General features: G+C 43.5%; 1 long non-coding RNA gene across 1 annotated transcript in view; it reads left to right on the forward strand.

Moving 5' to 3' along the window:
- The first annotated feature begins 3,719 nt into the window (after window positions 1-3,719).
- LOC120095855 (uncharacterized) overlaps window positions 3,720-19,640 on the forward strand; it is a 99,483-nt gene continuing 83,562 nt past the window's right edge. Inside the window, exon 1 of the long non-coding RNA XR_015634768.1 lies at window positions 3,720-3,907. This is a non-coding gene — a long non-coding RNA (uncharacterized LOC120095855). The remainder of the gene's footprint in view (window positions 3,908-19,640) is intronic.

Here is a 19,640-nt window from a genome sequence, read left to right on the forward strand (position 1 = left end):
GGCTTGGTGGGGGAAAACAAATATGGAAACAAATACTACGAAGAAAGCAAGCAGTTATTTGGCCGTCACCGATGGGTCATTCATACCACCGACATGAATGGCAAAAACACATTCTGGGATTTGGATGGAAGCATGGTGCCTCCTGAATGACACCACTGGCTTCACCGCATGACTGAGGACCCTCTGACAACAAAACCACCGACTGCTCATAAATTCATCTGGACAAACCATAAGTTCAATGTGACTGCCACTCCAGAGCCATACGTTCCTTATTCCACCACTAGAAAGAAGATTCAAGAATGGGTTCCACCTTTGACACCTTACAAGTGACAATAGTGAAGACTGTTCCTAGCACTTCTGGGCTAGTGCAGGACCGGCCTAGCAGCTGACCATGAGCTTGATTAAAATTGCTTGACCTAAAACAAAACAAAAAATAGCAATAGTACCACCACCATCACCACAAACACCACCACCATCACCATCATCACCACCACCACCACCACCACCACCACTACCATCACCATCATCACTACCACCATTACCACCACCACCACTACCATCACCATCATCACCACCACCACCACCATCATCACCACCAACATCACCACCATCACCACCACCATCACCACCACCATCATCACCACCATCACCACTATCACAACCATCACCACCATCACAACCATCACCACCACCACCGCCACCACCACCACCACCACCACCACCACCACCACCACCACCGCCATCACCATCATCACCACCATCACAACCATCACCACCATTATCACCACTATCACCACCACCACCACCACCACCGCCATCACCATCATCACAACCATCACCACCACTATCAACACTATCACCACCACCACCACCACCACCACCACCATCACCATCATCACAACCATCACCACCACTATCACCACTATCACCACCACCACCACCACCACCACCACCACCACCACCATCACCATCATCACCACCATCACAACCATCACCACCATCACCACCACCATCACCACCACCACCATCACCACCATCACCACCATCACCACCATCACCACCACTATCACCACCACCACCACCACTACCACCACCATCACCATCATCACCACCATACCACTATTGCAATTACCACCACCACCATTACCACTACTGTGGCCAGCACCATCAAAACCATCCATGATGAGCATAGTAACTCACAGCTATAATCCCAGGACTAAGGAGGCTGAGGCAGGAAGACTATGAATTTGAGTCAATTTGGGCTACATAGTGGTACTCTATCTTAAATACATAATAAGACCACACCACCACCACAACAAAATATCCCCCAAAAGCCCCATGGTTGGATTTTGTCAACTTGACAGAAACCTAGACATATCTAGGAAGAGGGAATCCCAATTGAGAGAGTGTCTCTGTAAGATTGGCCTGAGGGGCAAGGCTGTTAATGCACTTTCTTAGTTAGTGATTGGTGTTGGAGGGCCCAGCCCACTGTGGGAGGTGCCATCCCTGAGAAAGTGGTCCTGCATGGTGTAAGAAAGCAGGCTGAGCAAGCCATGAGGAACAAGCCAGTAAGCAGCACCTTCCATGGCCTCTGCTTCAGTTTCTGCCTCCAAGTTCATGTTTGAGCTTCTGTCCTGACTTCCTTTGATGGTAGGCCATGATGGGGAACTGTAATGTAAGCTGAAATAAAACTTTTCCTCCTCATGTTGCTTTTGGTCATGGCGATTATGACAGTAATGGAAACTCTAAGACATGAAGCAAAACCAAAAAGACAAGTTTGATAATGTTTCTGTAAGCTGCTGGTAGGTAGGCTTCCAGATCTTTCGTTCTTTGTTATATTTTAGTTAATTCTCTCTCTCCCTCTCTGTGTGCACAGGCACTGACACACATACACGCTTGCTCCTGCCTTAACATGTGTGGGAGTCAGAGGACAACTCTTAGGAGATGGATCCACGTGGGTCCCGGGGATTGAACTTAGGTCCTCAGACTTGGTGGCAAGCACTTTTACTCCTTGAACCGTCTCTCTGGATCCATAGTTTTTACCACCTCCCTTTTAAATTATGAGACATGGCCTCAAGTGGCCTGGCCTGTCTGCCCGTCATGCGGGGACTGCAGGGATGCATGGTTCATGGTTCTTCACCCAGGCTGGGTTGGGCTTTCTTGGGATGCAGCTGCTCTTTGGGCATCTCTGTTCTTGGAAGTACAGTTTTAAGTACCCCAGTAATTGGGACTTGGCTATAATCTCTTATTTGGTCTCTTGTTGGTATGAATAGACATTTATTCATTTTTCTTCAGGAAAAGTCACCATACAAATACAAACAGAAGGAAACATAACCAAATCCAGGAAGATGTCCGCCGGAATGTTTGTTCTCAACCTGTGGGTCATGACCTCGTGGGGAGGCGGGCGTCAAATGACCCTTTCACGGGGGTGACACATCAGATATCCCTCATATCAGATATTTACATTATGATGAATAACAATAGCAAAATTATAGTTATGAAGTAGCAATAAAATAATTTTATTTCTGGGGGTCACTACAACACGAGGAGCTGTATTCAAGGTTGCAGCATTCCGGAGGCTGAGAACCACTGATATCGAAGTCTCAGCTTCAAGTGACTGAATGCATTGTACAGAGAGGACGCAGAAGTCCCACCCCTCAGTGAGCACCGCACTTACACACTGGAGATAGTGTGGAAGAGGAAAGGGATCAGTGAGGCTAAGGGGAGGGGGGAAAGAGAGGGTGATGGTAGTGAATATAATCAAAATGCATGCATATGGGGTTGGGGATTTAGCTCAGTGGTAGAGCGCTTGCCTAGGAAGTGCAAGGCTCTAGGTTCAGTCCCCAGCTCCGAAAAAAGAAAAGAAAAGAAAAAAATGTATGCATATATGAAAACATAAACCCATTATTGTGTGTAATTAGTATGCGCTAATAAAAGAAACTGAGAAGAAAGCACTTGCTTCTATTACTCACCCACCACTGACATTTGACTTTTCAGTGGTAAGGTAGAGGAAGGACCTTTGCTGTCTATTTGTCTGTCATCTGTCTGTCTGCCTGTTTATCTATTTATCTATATATATCTATGTATCTGTCTGTCTGTCTGTATCTATGTATCTTTGTGTGTATATGTGTATCTATGTATCTATCTATGTATCTATGCATCTATCATGTATGTATCTATGTATCTATGTATCTATCTATATATCTATGCATCTATCTATCTATCTATCTATCATGTATGTATGTGTGTATGTATGTATGAATGTGTCGTCCATCCATCCATCCATCCATCCATCCATCCATCCATCCATCCAGTGTCTGTGTGCCTGTCTTCTATTATCTCTCACGTATCATCTGTCTATTGTCTCTATTACCTATCATCTTTCCATCAATCATCTATGATATATATATATGCATGTATTCATTATTTATCTACCTATTCACACATCTGTCTTACTAATGTCCACATATGCACTCTGCCGAGCAGAGCAGGGTTCATGTTGAGGTCTGTCTCCTCCCCAGCTGGTGCTTTTGGTCCACCACAGTGTTAGCAGCAATTTTCTGAAAAGAGCCCTAGAGCAAATGCATTAGTTGCTATGGTCTCAGTAGCTCCCGCTCAGTGCTGCCCTAGCAGCGCAGAAGCAGCTGTAAGCGGCACATAAACAAATATGTGCGGACATCGTCTCGCAAAATATTATTTACCCCGGAAGGCAGGGAACTACAGTTGCAGGCTGAGGATTTGAAAGTCTCTGCTTTGTCCTGTTGTCCATTTCTGAGGATGATTCTAGGTAGAAGAAAGTGTAGGGAGAGGTACATGTGCACTGTGCATGATGGCTTTGAGCGGTGGACGGTAATTTCATGAGACAGGAGCAGATGGCGTTCATGTGAGTATGGGAATTGAGGGACAGGTAAGTGTTGGAAATGTGATGGGGGATCAAGTTGTGTAGATCTAACAGAGTTCTACCATGTGGCCCAGCCTTTTCTAGGCTCTGGGCACATTCAGCAGAGGAATAAATGAAGGCAGTTTTTGAGATTGGGACTTTGTTCCAGTGGTAGGCTGTTTGCCGCCCAAGTGCAAAGCCCTGGGTTTAACCCCTGCCCTGAGAAATGGACAAACAAATAACATTTAAAAAACCACCCCATGTCTTCAAAACAGGTGGCAATTTGGAAGATAGAGCGGGAGTGAGCAAGTGAGCTGGGGGGAGGAGACAGACAGACACAGACAGAGACACAGAGAGACAAACACAGAGAGAGACAGAGACAGAGAGAGGAACAGAGAAACAGAAAGAAGGACAGAAGGACACAAAGAGAGAGGGTGGGGGGAGAGAGAGAGAGAGAGAGAGAGAGAGAGAGAGAGAGAGAGAGAGAGAGAGAGTACTTAAGAAGGAAGGACTGGTACAAATGGAAGATGACTTTTTTTTTTCAAGGTTCTACTATTTATATCTGGGCTTCTGGAACCTTCCTTAGAAAGAGGAGTCTGTCTTGTCCCTCAGTTAATCCTTTTTGGAAATTCCCTTCCAGATCCTCCTGGAGGTGTGCCTCCTAGCTGATTCCAGATCCAATCAGGCCAACAAGATTAATCCTCATAGATGTTATTGGGAGATGGCGTGACTTTTAAGAATTTGAAGTTTGATGCTTTGGAGGTGTTCCTTTAAGAGGTATTGGCCTTCCTCTTTCTCTGTTTTTGCTCCCTGGCTGTCATGAGGTGTGTTGCTATCTTTGCTGTGTATTCCCATGATGATATCTTCTTGCCATAGGCTTAAGACATTGGGGTCTAATTGACCATGGACTGAAACTCCCATAGCTGTGAGCTAAAATAAATCTTTTCCCCCCACTTTCCCATTTCCAAGTGTGCATGTGTGTGGGTATTCACGTGGAGGTCCAAGGTTGATACCATAAATCGTCCTCAGTCACCTCTCACCTTATTCAGTGAGATGTCTATTTTTGTTAGCTAGCTTCCTCTGGGGATGCCCTGTCTCTGCTTTCCAAGGTTGGAATTGCAGGTGAGTTACCATGACCACCAACCATTTACTTGTGATCTGAACTCTGGTCTTCATGTTTGCTCAGCAAATGCTTAACAAATGAGTTACCCAACCACATTTTCTGTTTTTAATGGAACTGTGAAAGTTCCTCTTGTGTGTGTGCATATCAGTGTTGTATGTGTGTTGGAGAAACTTAAAAAAATCATGTATAGTTATATTATTTACTTCCAATTCCTTTTTTCCTTCCAACTCTTTATATGATCTACCACCCATCTTCTCAAACTCTCCGTGTGTGTGTGTGTGTGTGTGTGTGTGTGTGTGTGCGCGTGCTATGTGTGTGTTGGCATGTTTATTGCTGTTGTTCCTGTTCAGATCTTGTTTAAGCAGCCATATTGTTGAGGGGTCATGGCAGAAACTTCTCTATTATTTCTACAATATATTTTGATCTTCTAGATCTTACAATATTTCTTCTTATATATTACCTAAGATTTAGGAACAGAAAACTGTTGTAGATGTGTTCATTAAGGCTAGGCATCCCAAAATCAATTGTTCCCTACATTTTGACCAGTTGTAGTGAAATGACCTTGCAAGATAGTTATTGAAAACCATGTTGAACAATGGAGACCCAAAATAAAGGCTAGGGTGAGGTAGTGTTACCTTAGTCATTTCAGTGTTTTTCTGTAATGGTCTCTGTGGCAAAGAGAAGTGATGCTTGTTATTGATTGTCATTTCAGTTGGACCAAGAAGGGCCCAGGAGACACAAGCTGCTTTGTTTTACCATGAGTTTTATATTATGGTAGACTTAAGCACCTGAAGCCAGAAAACCAAATGAACCTTTCTACTTTTTAAAATGATTGACTCATGCATTCTGTAACAGTGCTGAAAAGATGACTAATAAAGTTTCATACCAAAACAGCACTAAGTAGAAGACTGTTATCAACGATCTTCCCTTCTTAGAGCACCTAGTAGAGATGAGTAATGGTTGCTTATTGAGCAAAGAATTGCTAAGTAAGTATTTCCCATCCTATCCTACTATAGTTATTCTTTGGTGTGTTGTTGCATTTCCTCCTAATTGAGACACTCTTTCTTGGAAGGAGGATGGGGCCTCATAAAACTCAGGAAATAAACAAATGTCACATGTCTGGGAAGTGGAAATTAACAAGACACATAGGGCCCCTTCCCAAGGCCGTGAATACACTGAACAACTGCTTGGGTATGACATGCGACCATCTAGGGATTGACTGGCACTCACAGAGTAGATTCAGGGATGCAGCTTTCTTTCATGAGCTGTGACACTTGCTGGGGTGGGCTTCTGGTGTTATCCCTGCTCCCGTACATAAATCCCCATCCATGCTCTTGTTAGTAACTCAGAGAAATGTATTGTTTTACCAAGTTGAATTTTGGTAGAATCATTACTTTGGTTTGCCATTGGTTCTATATCTGGGATGAATGGATGTTTGTATCTCCCCGGGAAAAAGCCTCATAAATATGCATAAGTGTGTGTGTATCTGAGTGGGAAGGCCAGAGGTCAACATTGCATGACATAACCTCAGATACTGTCCACTTTTTGTTTTTTTGAGACAACATCTTTCAATGAACCCGGAACTCACCAAAAACACAAACCGACAAGTGCCAGGTGCCTGCCTCTTTGTCCCGCAAATGCTAGACTTACAAATGTGTACCATTTGTAAAAAAATTAAACTCGCACCCTTGTGCATATAAGATGTTCTAGCTATTGTTAACTGTCAGCTTGGCACAACCTAGAGTTACCAGATCAGATGGGACTGTTGGAGTGTCTTTTAGGATTTGTCCTGATTATAAATGGTTGTAGGAGGGTCCATCCCACTGTGGGTGGCACCATTCCCTAGGCAAGTGGTTCTGCGCTGTATAAGGGATATATTTAAGCACAAGCCTGTGAACATTCCTTTATGGATTCTGCTTCAAGTTTCTGCTTGAGCTCCTTCCCTGACTTCATCGGTGATGGAGTATGACCCGAAAATTTAAGCTAAATGAGTCATGTCCTCCCCTAAGTTGCTATTAGCTAGTGTTTTATCATGGCAGCAGAAAAGAAACCGGATCATCAACTCAATAATCTCTCTGCCACCTACCTCCACCCTTGGCTCTTTCTTGAGAGTTTCTTACTGTGGACATGGTTTTTGAAAGGCTGAATCTGGTACCTATTCGAAAGAGTTAACACATTCCATTTGGAAGGAAGAAAGAAAGGGGGAGAAAATAAAACCTAACCATGTGGTGACAGAGAATTTGTTCTCTCCTTTGGGCAACAGCTATGGGATTCCTCGCCAATTAGAAGCATCTGGTCCTCATAGGAGATGCATCCCTGGTTGAGCTGGCAGGTACCTATGGATGTGACACTCTGTGAAGTTCCTGATGGCCCATCTGTGATGTCTTCCCTTCCCAGAGATGGGGGCCCTCCCTCCTCCTCTCCAGCTAGTCCGATTTTCATGTGAAATATTTTTAAACACTTAGAATAGAAAAGGCAAGACCACCTCTAGTATCCTCCTCCCTCCTCCACACTTCTTCTGTTCTCTCTCCTCCTGCCCCTCCTTCTTTTAAATAGAGATGAGAGTGTTACTCCAATTTGCAACTCCAAATTTATTTTGTTTAAATTATTTTTAGATGCATTTATTTTTCAATTTGTGTGTGTGTGTGTGTGTGTGTGTGTGTGTGTGTGCACCATATGTATGAAGGTGCCTTCAGAGGCTAGATAAAGGCATCAGAGTCCATGAAGGTGGAATTCTAGAAGGCTGTGAGCTTCCTGACATGGTGACTGGGATCCTAATGGGTACTTTGCAGAAGCAGCAAGTACTTTGAATCACTGAGCCATCTCTCTGGCCCCTGGTTTTTCCAAATATAATCAAAGGGGTCATCTACATCAGTACTCCTTATGACTGGAATCTATTCATTTGCATATGAGTGTATGTATGTGTGCCAGAGGCACATATAGAAGTCAAAGGACAACTTACAAGAATTGTTTCTTTCCTTCTACTATATGGGTTCCAGTGGTGCGTGCGTGTGTGTGTGCATGCATGTGTGTGTGTGTGTGTGTGTGTGTGACACTCAGGTACTCAAGCTTGGTGGCAAGCATTCTTTATTTTGCTGAGCTAGCTGACTGGCTCACAGCCCATGATTTATTGAGCAGTTATGCACACTGGGATCTGTGCCCAACATTTTACATGCATCATCTCACTTAACCATCAAAGCAACTGTGTGAGTGTGTCAGGGCCATTAGCAGCCCATTTACAGAGAAGAAATGCAAATTTCCAAAAATGTAACTTCCATAGTCACATGGTGCCTAAGGATTTCAACCAGGATCCTAACACCATGCTGTCTGGGTTCACCACTCATGCCACTCATGCTGTCAGATTGCAGTCTATCTATCTATCTATCTATCTATCTATCTATCTATCTATCTATCTATCTATCTATCTATCTATCCATCCATCCACATGTATAAGTATATGTATAAGTGTATGCATATATACATGTATACATATAATGTATATGTACATATACATGTATATGAATATGTACATGTAATATACATGTATATGTGCATGCACATGTACATGTATGATATATGTGACATATGTATGTATATAATGTATATGATGCATGTGTATATGTGTGTGTGCATATGTGTGTGTGTGTGTGTGTGTGATTTCTTCTTGCCTTTCCCTCCTTCTAAGACTCAAGTCTCTGTTCCAGAATCCCTGAATCTAGCCCTTTCCTGACACCCCCCTAACCCCCGCTGTCTGTCCATTGTGCTGTTTTTTTTTTCCAGGCAGACAAAGCTGCCTCCTGGAAATCTTCTATACTCACTGTCCTCATTTCGTTTCTATTGCTGTGATAAATCTCCCTGACCAAAAGCAACTCAGAGGAAGAAAGGGCTTGCTTGGTTTACACTTCTAGTCCACAGTCCATTATTTCATGGACTCAAGCATCCAGTCACATCCCATCCACAGAGCAGAGAGAAAGGGATGCACCCATGCTATCTGCTGCTTCTTGCTAGCTAGCTTTCATCCGGCCTTCTCCTGTCTCACACTGATCAAGGCCATTTGCCCCAAATAGTGCCACTTACAATGGGCTGTGTCTTCCTACATCAATTAACAATCAAGACACCCTCCCTTCCTATGTCCAGAGTTCAACCTGATCTAGGCAGTTCCTCAGTTAATGCTCTCTCCTTGGATGAGATTTTCTAGGTGCAAGTTGACATCTCAAAGTAACCATCACATTGGCTATTCTTTGAATGCAGCCTTTCATTTCTTGCCAGTCTAAACCTTATTAACCAGCCTGTTCTCCAAATGGACTCTTGAATGAATGAGCAGGAAGAGAATGAGACGCAGCTGTTATTCAGACACACGGTTTTCACTCATTGAGGGAAAGAAAAGGCTTGGGTCTTAATGGAAAATCAAGAATTCTACAGATGAGCCTTTCTGCCTAGCGAAGGCTCAGAAATTGGAGAACTTTAGTGTTGCCCAGCTTGTGGTCTTTTATTTTAAGCCACAGTGGGATTAAACAGGGATGGTAGCAATCGAATACATGCATTATTTTCCCTAAATAGAGGATGTGTCTGGCTACTTCATCCCCTTGCAATTTCGAATGTGATTTATCCAAATCCCCCAATTTAAAGCAACAGATCCTCTCTAAATAACAGACAGTATAGCCTCCAGCCTTCCCATGAAAAGACAGAGGTTGTGTGAGTGTGTAAAGGTTTATGAATATGTATTCATATGTTTGTGTATGTGTGCCCGTTTATATTGCATGCCTGTGCATGTACTGTGGATGCATATAAATTTGTGTGCATGAAAATGCATGTATTGTGTATCATAAATGCACCTATGCATTTATGTACATGTGTATTTTTTATTTGTTTATATGTGCATGCTTGTGTATTCATATGTGTTTGTGTACTGTGGGTGTATATGAATTTGTGTTCATGTATGTGTGTGTTCATATATCCATGCCTTGAGGATGTGTATGGAGTTGTATGCACATGTATATATGTGTTGTATATCTATATGCATTTATGTGCATGTGTATATTTTTGTCTCTTTGTGTGTCCATGCCTGTATGTACCCATATGTTTGCTTCTTGTATATGTGTATGGATTTGTGTGCAGATTGTGTATCTGTTTATATATGCGTGTGTTTGTATATGTCTATGTATATGCACATGCAATAGTATGCATGCATAGGTGCTCATGCTTATGCCTGTGTACATATGTGTTTGTATGTGTATATGTGCACGAGTATATGTATACACGTATTACTTATATGTCACTGTGTCCAAAATACCTGACAGAAGCATCCTTGAGGGAAGAGGTTTATTTTGGTTCAGGGTTTCAAGAGATACAGTTTAGCACTGAGAGTTTGCTGGTTAGTTTTAACTGTTAACCTAATGCAACCTAGAATCACTTGGAAGAGTTTTATTGACCAATATTTTGGACCAGGTTGGCTTATGGGTACATCTGTGAGAAACTGTCTTGATTGTTAACTGACTGAGCCCACTGTGGGCAGCACCATCCCATAAGCCATTGGTTTGGTTTGTATAAGAACGGAGGGTTGGTAATTCCTGGAAACCAGCAGGTAGCAATAGTGAATTTGTTTTCCTGAGCTCTTGGCTATAGCTGCTTTGAGTTCTTGCCTTGATTCCACCCCCTCCAACTCCCATTTCATTCCCAGTTTCAGTTCATCACCTAGGGGAAGTCAAGGCAGGAACCTAAAACATATCCACAGTCAAAAGTAGAGAGAGACAAATGTGTTCATGTTCCCAGTTTGCTTGTTACTTATACACTGCTGGCTTTCTTTACTCTTGTGTAGCCCATGGTCTAGTCCTTGAAGTGCTGCAACCCACAGTCAGGATGGGCCTCCCTACCTCAGCTAATAGTCAAGATAATTCCCTGTAGACATGCTCATAGGCCAACCTGATCTAGAAATTCCTTAATTGAGACTCTCTTTCTCAGTGATTCTAGTTTGTGTCAAGCTGACAGTGACAATCAACCAATACATCATCTCAATTAGCCTAACCTAGATAACTCCTAACAGAAATGCCCAGAAGCTTGTTGTCTAGTGGTTCTAGGTCCCATGAAGTTGATAATAGAACTCTGTCTACCCAGTTCCTACTGCTGGGATGACCTTCCCCCCTTTTCTTCCTCCTGCTACTAAAGGAAGCACCTGTCTTTCCAGATTAGCGGAGCAAAGAACTTATTATTTTTTTAAAAATGTTTTGGAAAGATAAGGATTGTTCAAAGTTATAAGATTTGCTTTCTGCTGAAACAGTCTTCTCACTGCTGTGTGAACTACAGTTCTGTTCATTCATGACTTCTTCAGGAAGCTGCTACCTCTCCTAGAGAGTGGAGGTGCTTAATAAATGTACAGCAAACTAACATAGGAGTTAATAAAAGTATAGGGGAAGGGCTGTGCTAGTTAATCTTGATTGTCGACTTGATAGGATCTAGAATCACCTAAGAGAGAAAAGTCTGGGCATGGCTGTCATGGCTGTTTCTAATGGTTAGTTTCCCTTGAAGCGTACTCTCCTTTGCTTGTAGTTGGCTGTCTTCTTTTTGCGTGTGCACATATATACATATTTTTATGTATGTAGGTACACATGTGAGTGTGCATGTGTGGAATTTTCTTCCCTTTGTTCTTTGTACATGATTCTCACTGGCCTGGAACTGGCTAAATAGATGATGCTGGCCATCCAGGGAGTCCCAGGGAGCCACCCCTCTGTTTCCCTTGCAAGCCATCATACTCAGCTTTTTATCTTTAATGTGGATTCCCGGGATTGAACTCCAGTCCTCACATTTGTGCAGTAAGCTCTCTACCCACTTAACTGTCTCACAGCCCCCAGGTGGTGGCTCCTTGTGTCCCATCTGTCCCTTTCTCCACGTGTATCTGTGTACTGATTCTTTAAAGGCCACTGGGAAGGTTGGACTAGACCCCACTCATATGACTGCATTTTATCTCAATTACCTCTCTAATGACCTTTAAAGTTTTGTATAGCCAGTAAACCCAAATCTGGGGGTTATCGCTTTTAATGTATGAATTTGGGGGTTTGTTACAGCTACCTCAGGGGGGTGCAAATGCAGGTTTCTCTTTCCTTTTCTGTTTTTGTTTTCTGAGCTATTTGGAACACCTTGCCATGCTCATTTTCTTGGCCTGTGAGGTGTTCTTAATGGCATTAACTCTTCCTCCGAAGGGCCTCTAAATATAGATACCATCTGCTGTCAGGCAGTATGTTGTTGCTGCTCACCCACTCGCACAATTGCTGCTTCCTTACTCGCACAGAGGGGGAAAAGCTATGGGAACTTGGGGAAGGCGTGTCCTCCGTGAGGCTCTTAGCGAATGAGGATTCACAGAAAAGCCTGTAGTCAAGTGACTCCAGAGCCTCCAAGAAGATGGACCGGAGCCCAGAGTCGAACACTCTTCCCATTCACGGGCTGTAGAGATGGTTCACAGTTAAGAGCTCATACTTCTCTCATTGGGGACCTGAGTTCAGTTTCCAGTATTCATGTTAGAGGCTTCCCAACAGCCTGGAACTATAGTTCTAGGGCATCTGATGCCTCTGAGGTACCACATTCATATGTATATACACCCGATTCCCAGATATGCCAATATACAGGCATAAAAAGAAAATAAATCTTTAACAAGATCCTGCTATTACTGACTCTCTGGGATTTGCATCTTGTTCACTGACATCAAGACTGGAGCTCTGTGCTGGCTAATTTAATGTCAACTAGACACAGGCTAGAGTCATCTGAGAGGAGGGAAACCCAATTGAGGAAACACCCCCATAAGACTAGGGGCTGCAGGCAAGCCTGTAGAGTATTGTGTTAATTAGTGGGGGAGGGCCCAGCCCAGTGTGGGTATTGCCATCTCTGGGTTGCTGATCTTGAGTTCTATAAGAAAGCAGGTTGAGCAAGCCAGAAGAAGCAAGCCAGTAAGCAGCACCCCTCCATGGCCTCTGCATCAGCTCCTGCCTCCAGGTTCCTGCCTGGCTTGAGTGTCTGTCCTGACTTCTTTCATTGTTGAGCAGTGATGTGAAAGTGTAAGCCAAACAAACACTCTCCTTCTCATGTTGCTTTGATCATGGTGTTTCAACATAGCAATAGGGACCCTCACTGACAATCTCTTCCTCTTTACTCCAGAGCTGCACATCTGCACAGAGAGTGAAGGAAATTGCTGCTCATAAAATAAACAAGCAAAATGGGGTCCTGGAGACAGCTTGGTGTGCTCATGCTTACTGTAGAAGCATGAGGACCTGAGTCGCAGTCCTGGAACCCAAACAAAAAAGCGAGGTATGGTGGCACATATTGTAATCCCAGCACTGGGGAGGTGGTAAGGAAGATTCCTGGGACTTACTGGTCATATAGCTTTGGCATTTCCAGGCCAGTGAAGTTTGTGCCAAAAAACAAACCAAACCAAACCAACCAATGAAAGAAACAAAAAACAAAGAAAAAAATTGAAGTAATCATCATGGATGATGCCTCTCAACTTTGGACTCTGGACTACACAAACCTGTGTATGGATGCATACCCCATATGTAATACACACACACACACACACACACACACACACACACACACACCTCCTTTTTCTAGTACAACGTGTCTCCTGCCAGCTTGATTGGCACCTCCACATTAATTAAGAAGAGTACTCACCACACAGGCATGCGCTGTCCTCGTCAATGTGGTCCATTCATGTGACAACTTCCTCGGCTCTTTGTTGGCCGACCTGTTGCTCTATTCCAGCAACCCTCGCTGAGAAGTACAATTTGGCTCTGCCATCATTACTTCTCATAAAGTTCTAGATTCCAATTAGAGCATTAATCACTTTTGTCATATGACCCCATTAAAGGCATTTTCATCATTAAATCAGTTTGTTAGAACTCCAGAGCTGCGCAAGATGGAGAAATGGTTGTCCAAGGAGCTTCCTGCTGCCAGTGCACTTAGACGGCAGATTCAAAAGCTTGGTTTTGGATTCCAACCCTTCATCCATTTAGTAATCATTCATGAATTACCTCATGCTCAGCAGTAGATGACAGAGGTCACAAAAGTATGAAGATATTTTGTCGCTGAGACCAAGATTTGAGGAGAGATGTAGAAGAAATATTGATTTATTTTGGATCATGGTTTCAGGAATTTCTATCCTTCTTTGGCAAGTTCTATTGTTTCAAGCCTAAGGTGTGGCTGACTGTCATGGCTATAGCAGTGCCTAGTGGTGTGATGGCAGACAGGAAGTAGAAAGGAGAGACAGGAAATGGTCAGGGGTAAGAGAGCCTTCAAAGTGATCTACTTCCTTCACAGAGGCTCTGTCTTCTAAGACTCGTTCCTCTCCAAATGTGGCCTTCAAGTTTCAACTTCATTAATAGATTAATCCACAGGAGGGAAAACCCTCATGAGCCAGACATGGTCAGTGGTACCATCAGCTAGGGACTAAGCCTTTAACATGTGAAACTTCTGGGGAGATATCGGGTATCCAGAGACAAACAAGAGGTAAATCAGGTGTAATTTCCCTTTAGGGGTCACAATAGCAATGTAGGAAATGAATAGGTTTTATCAGATGGGTGAGCACACCAGTCGGATGTGCCCCAAATGCAGAGAGGAGGACAAGGTGATTAATTGGGAACTCTTTACAGACAGAGTGTAGATTTAAATAGAGTTCTAAGATGCATAGGTATTCACTAGCTAGAGGTTTTATGAGTTGGCTTTCTGTTACTGTGACAAAATACTGGAGGAGACACTACTTAAAGGAAGAAAGGTGTACCTTGGTTCATGGTTTCAGAGATTTTGGTCCATGGTTGCTCGATCCCATTGCTTTAGGTTTATAATGAGGTAGAGAGTTGTGAGAACCAGCACAAGGTAGAGGGAAATTGCTTATTTTACAGCAGTGGGGAGGAAGAGAGGCAAAAGGGGAGAGAGAAGGAAAAGGAGAAGAAGAGGGAAAGAGAGGCAGGGAGGGAAGAAGGAACGAGGGAATATTATGCTTTTAATTTAATAATACTATTATTAATTTTATTTTTATTCACTTTACATTTTGATCACAGCCGCTACCCTCCTGTCTTCCCAATCCCACCCTTACAAACCCCTCCCTCCATTTCCCCTACTCCTTCTCCTAAGAAGGGGACCCCCACCCCAGCATGTAGTTTGCCTCTGTGTCTGTGTTCTGTGTGTGTCTGTGTAAGTGTATGCCACATGTGTGCTGATGCCCAGGGTGGTCAGAAGAGGGTGGGGGTTACCAGGAAGATAGAGTTATAGGCTGTTGTGAGTTGCCTGCTGTGGGTGCTGGGAACAAAACTCAGGTCCTTTGGAAGATTGGCACCTGAGCCATTTCTCCAGCCCCTGGAGAGTATTATTTCATGTGCATGTGTGTGGTGTGCATGCATATATGCTTACATGTGTGTGAGTGTGTCCCTGTGGGTACCTGAGGATAGGTAACTTCATGCATCCCTCTCAGCTTTATATACTGAGGCAAATGCTCTCTCTGAATCAGGAGTTCACCATTTCAGATAGCTTCATTATCCAGCTTTGACCAGGAACCCTCATCTCCACTTCCTGTACTAAGATCATAGATGGGTCACTACGTCCTCCTGGCGTTTGCAGGGGTTCTGAGCTCTGTTTCTCATTTTTGCACGCCTCAAGCTTGCTTGACAGAAGTCTTACCCCCCGAACCATTTTGAAAGAGAACATGCTTACGGAGGATCATATAGGTTCTAGGGAGGCTGAAGAAACTTCACTTAACTGTTCATTGTTTCCAGCATTCTAGATGTTGGTTTTCTATCTGATGATACACACATAGGCTCAGTGTACCTATTGTGGGTGATCAATGCATAAAGCTCGAGAAACACCATTGTCAACCATCTGTGCAGACTCTAACCTCTTTTTATAAAAATGTTAAACTATTTGTTTCTCTATTTTGTGTGTATGTGTGTGTGTGTGTGTGTGTGTGTGTGTGTGTGTGTGTGCTTGTGGAGGTCAGAGGACAACTCGCAGGGTCAGTTCAATCCTTCAGCCCTGTGCTTCCTAGGGATGGAACCCAGGTTATCAGATCTTTACCCACAGAGCCATCTTTCTGCCCCTGACCTTCTCTTTTTAATGGTTGCACATTCTCTCCATGGCATGGGTGAACCATTAAGTAATTGGCTACTTATTCACGTATTTATTCTGTGTCCAGATTTTTGCCACAGGGTGAATACTGCTGTTCACAGATGGCGAGCTTCATTTCAATGCCATCACTTCGTAGGGTAGAAATCTGGGTCACATCGGATCCAGTTTTAATTTTGTGATCAATGCTACCAGCTTGCTTTTCCCAAAGGCAGAAACACCTCATGTTGGACTCTCTCCCTTACTGGGAACTCATACCAGGTGTGAGTGGTGTCTGCAGTTTTAATTTGCATCTCTTTGACTAGAAGCCAGTGTGAGCGTCTTTTCACACACCGAGCAGTCACGTGGCTTTGCTCTTGACATGTATGGTTGTCTTCAATTTTCATTCTGGTGTTTACCATTTCTTGTTAATTCCCAAGAGCTCTTTGCTTATTATAGATATTTGCCTTTAAATTCACATCTGTGCCATAACTGCTATTCTAGTTTCATTCTATTGCTGTGACAATACCATGACTAACAGCAGCAGAGGAGAGGAAGGGGTTCATTTGGTTTACACACTAGGTCACAGTCCATCATTGTGAGGAGTCAGGCCAGGACCTCAAGCAGGAGCTTGAAACAGAAATCATGGAGGAAGGCACTGGCTGGCTTACTCACAGGCTCATGCTCATTTATCTTTCCTATAGAGCTCAGGACTATCTGACTAGGGAATGGTGCTGCTCACAGTGGGCTGGGCTGTTCTGCATCAATTAACAACAAACACCTCCTTCCCATAGAAATGCTTACGATCCAGTTTGATACGGGTAGTTCTTAACTAAGAGTTCCTTCTCAGGTTGCCTCTAGTCTGCGTCAAGTTGACAAAGCTAACTTGGACAAATATTTCATCTTTCCCACCTATGTCTTCATTTTAGAATTCTTGTTTGAAATGTACACAATCCTTGTGTTTAACTTTGTTTTACAGTTTTGGGGTTTTTAGTCTAGGTTAGAAGAATTGCTTTAACTCCCGTATTGTGTATGTGATCTCAGATTTTCTTGGAAACTTTTTGTTTTTGCTTCTGTGTTTTTGCTTTATCGGTTCGCAAGTGATGGCCAGGAAAACGGCTCAGTAGGTAAGGAGCTTCTTGCTTAAACACGAGAACCCGAGTTGGATCCCTAGACCTATATAAAAAGCCAGTATAATAACAGGAGCTTGTAATGCCAGGGCTGGGAGGCAGAGGTAGGTGGATCCTGGGGCGTGCTAGCCAGCCTAGTTTCATTGATGAACCTCATGTCACAGTAATAGACTGTCTCAAAAAAATCAAGGTCGGCCGCACCTAAGAACTGCATTCCTTTACTGCTCTAGGCTCAGCTGCATTTTAAAATAAGGGAGGAAAAGTAATCTCAACCCAACCCCAGCCAATCCAACCCAACCCCAGTCAACCCAACCCAATCCCAGTCAAACCAAAGCCTCTATAGGCACCATCATTGTTATAAATAAGTGTTGTTTGGAGTTGCCATGGAGCATGGTCTGTAGGGGGTTATTGATGATACTGCTCTGTTCCATTCTCTAGAGGGTTGGGAATTTGTAGATGAAAGATTACCTCATATTCTTGGAAGCTTTCTCATGGAAAAGTGGGAATCCTGGCAGGTCTTCTCGTGTGAAGAGGATGCAGTGATGGAACAATGGGAACGTAGATGGGCTCTTGTACTTATGTCTGGGCACAGGTTTTAAGAGAACTTCAGTTCTCACTTCTTGTTAGCAAGGTGCTTGGAATGCCCTGAGCATACAGGCAATGAAGAAATCCAAGCAGCCTTGTGGAGAGGCCTATGTGCAACGGAGTCAAGGCCCTTAGATAAAAACCCTGTCTGGACTGCAATGTAACAATAACAACACTTTAATTTCTCTAGCTAATCTTTTTAATTATCTATCTATCTATCTATCTATCTATCTATCTATCTATCTATCTGTCATGAGATAAAATTTCTCTTGGTAGCTCAGGCTGGCACAAAACTTGCTATATAGCCCAGGCTATTCTCAAACTCTTGAACTCTTAATCTTTCTCCTCAGACTTCCAGGTGCTGGGATTATAGGTGATTACCACCAAGGCTGGCTATGCCCCATGCTAATTAAAATTTCTACAATTTGAGGAAGTTCCTAAGACATGAAGTTCATTTGAAGGAGAGACACATCATATCTAAACCATTGCAAGTCTTCATGTCTCGGATCGCCTGTTATGGAGTGGTGGTTAACATGTATATTTTGTGGCATCACAGTGTAGGGAAGACCACAGAAGTGAACAGAAGCCATATATATAGGTGTCAGTCTCTAACGTTACGTAGCCATTCTTGGGTGCAGCCTGTCTGCTGTTTCTAGCTAACTGTTACGGGTGGTCAGGGTCAGGGTCTGAATTATGTGTTTCCAAGGAGTCCAAAGAAAGGCTCATACAGATTTGCTAAAGTAGTAGAGTGGGGACTGGAGAGATGGCTGAGTGGTGAGGACCCCTGGTTGCTCTTCCGGAGGACTCAGATTAGGTTCCCAGCACCCATGTGGCAACTGTTTCTAACTTCAGTCCCAGGGATCTGATGCCCTCCTTGGGCCTCTCTGGGCACTGTATGCATGTGGTGCACACATGCATGCAAAACACCCATGCACATTAAAATACAAGCAAACCAACCAATCAAACAACAACAAAGAGAATAACTTGATTCAGAATGATAGGACAAGTCAGATACACTGTCAGTGACAGTGGGATTCGTGAATGAGGAACTCAAGGGATCTGATTGGAGTTTAGTGGCTTCAATCAAGAATTCTCCCTTCCCCAGTAGCTACCGACTGCCAGTAGCTCATCAGAAAGGGGGTGGGTCCTAGAGATCACCTCCCCATCTATGCTAGCATTTTGGCTTGCTCGATCTGTACAGATAAGCATAGTTGCTGTGAGCTCTTGACTAGGATAGTGGGATAGCTGTGCCATGTTCTGAAGAACAGTTCCAGTCTCTCCTCCCCACCCTCGGTGCTTATCATATTCATTCTCATGCTTCTTCTGTGACGTTCCCTGAGTAGTGTTGGTGGCGTGTGTGTGTGTGTGTGTGTGTGTGTGTGTGTGTGTGTGTGTGAGATATAGAGCTCCCATTTGGGGCAGACACTCAATCTTCTATTCTCAGCACTCTGATGAATGATGTAACTTTCCGATGATTGCTGTCTGATGCAAAAAGATCCTCAGAGCAAGGTTAGTGCAGCCAAGGTCGACGGGTATAAACATAAATATTTAGAAAGCACTTGAACAGCATGGCCACTTAGCAAAATAACCAGAGCAGTTTCTACCCTAGGGCCAGAGTCTCTGTTTTGATTGACAGGCTTTGCTTACATAAGCCTTTGCTTACTGTGCGTGCTTACAAACTTTCCCATGATGCATCTGCTTTTAATCACATGCATGCCTAATTACGAATAGCCATAAGATGGTAAATAGGAGGCTCTCTCTAAATGAGCACTTTTGCCTTATTGCACACCCAACCCCAAACCAGTCTAGGCTGACTTATCACCTTCCAGCTTCCATACCTGCT

Source organism: Rattus norvegicus, chromosome 12 (assembly GCF_021556685.1).
Source record: "Rattus norvegicus strain SHRSP/BbbUtx chromosome 12, alternate assembly SHRSP_T2T, whole genome shotgun sequence".
Classification (NCBI taxonomy): Eukaryota; Metazoa; Chordata; class Mammalia; order Rodentia; family Muridae; genus Rattus; species Rattus norvegicus.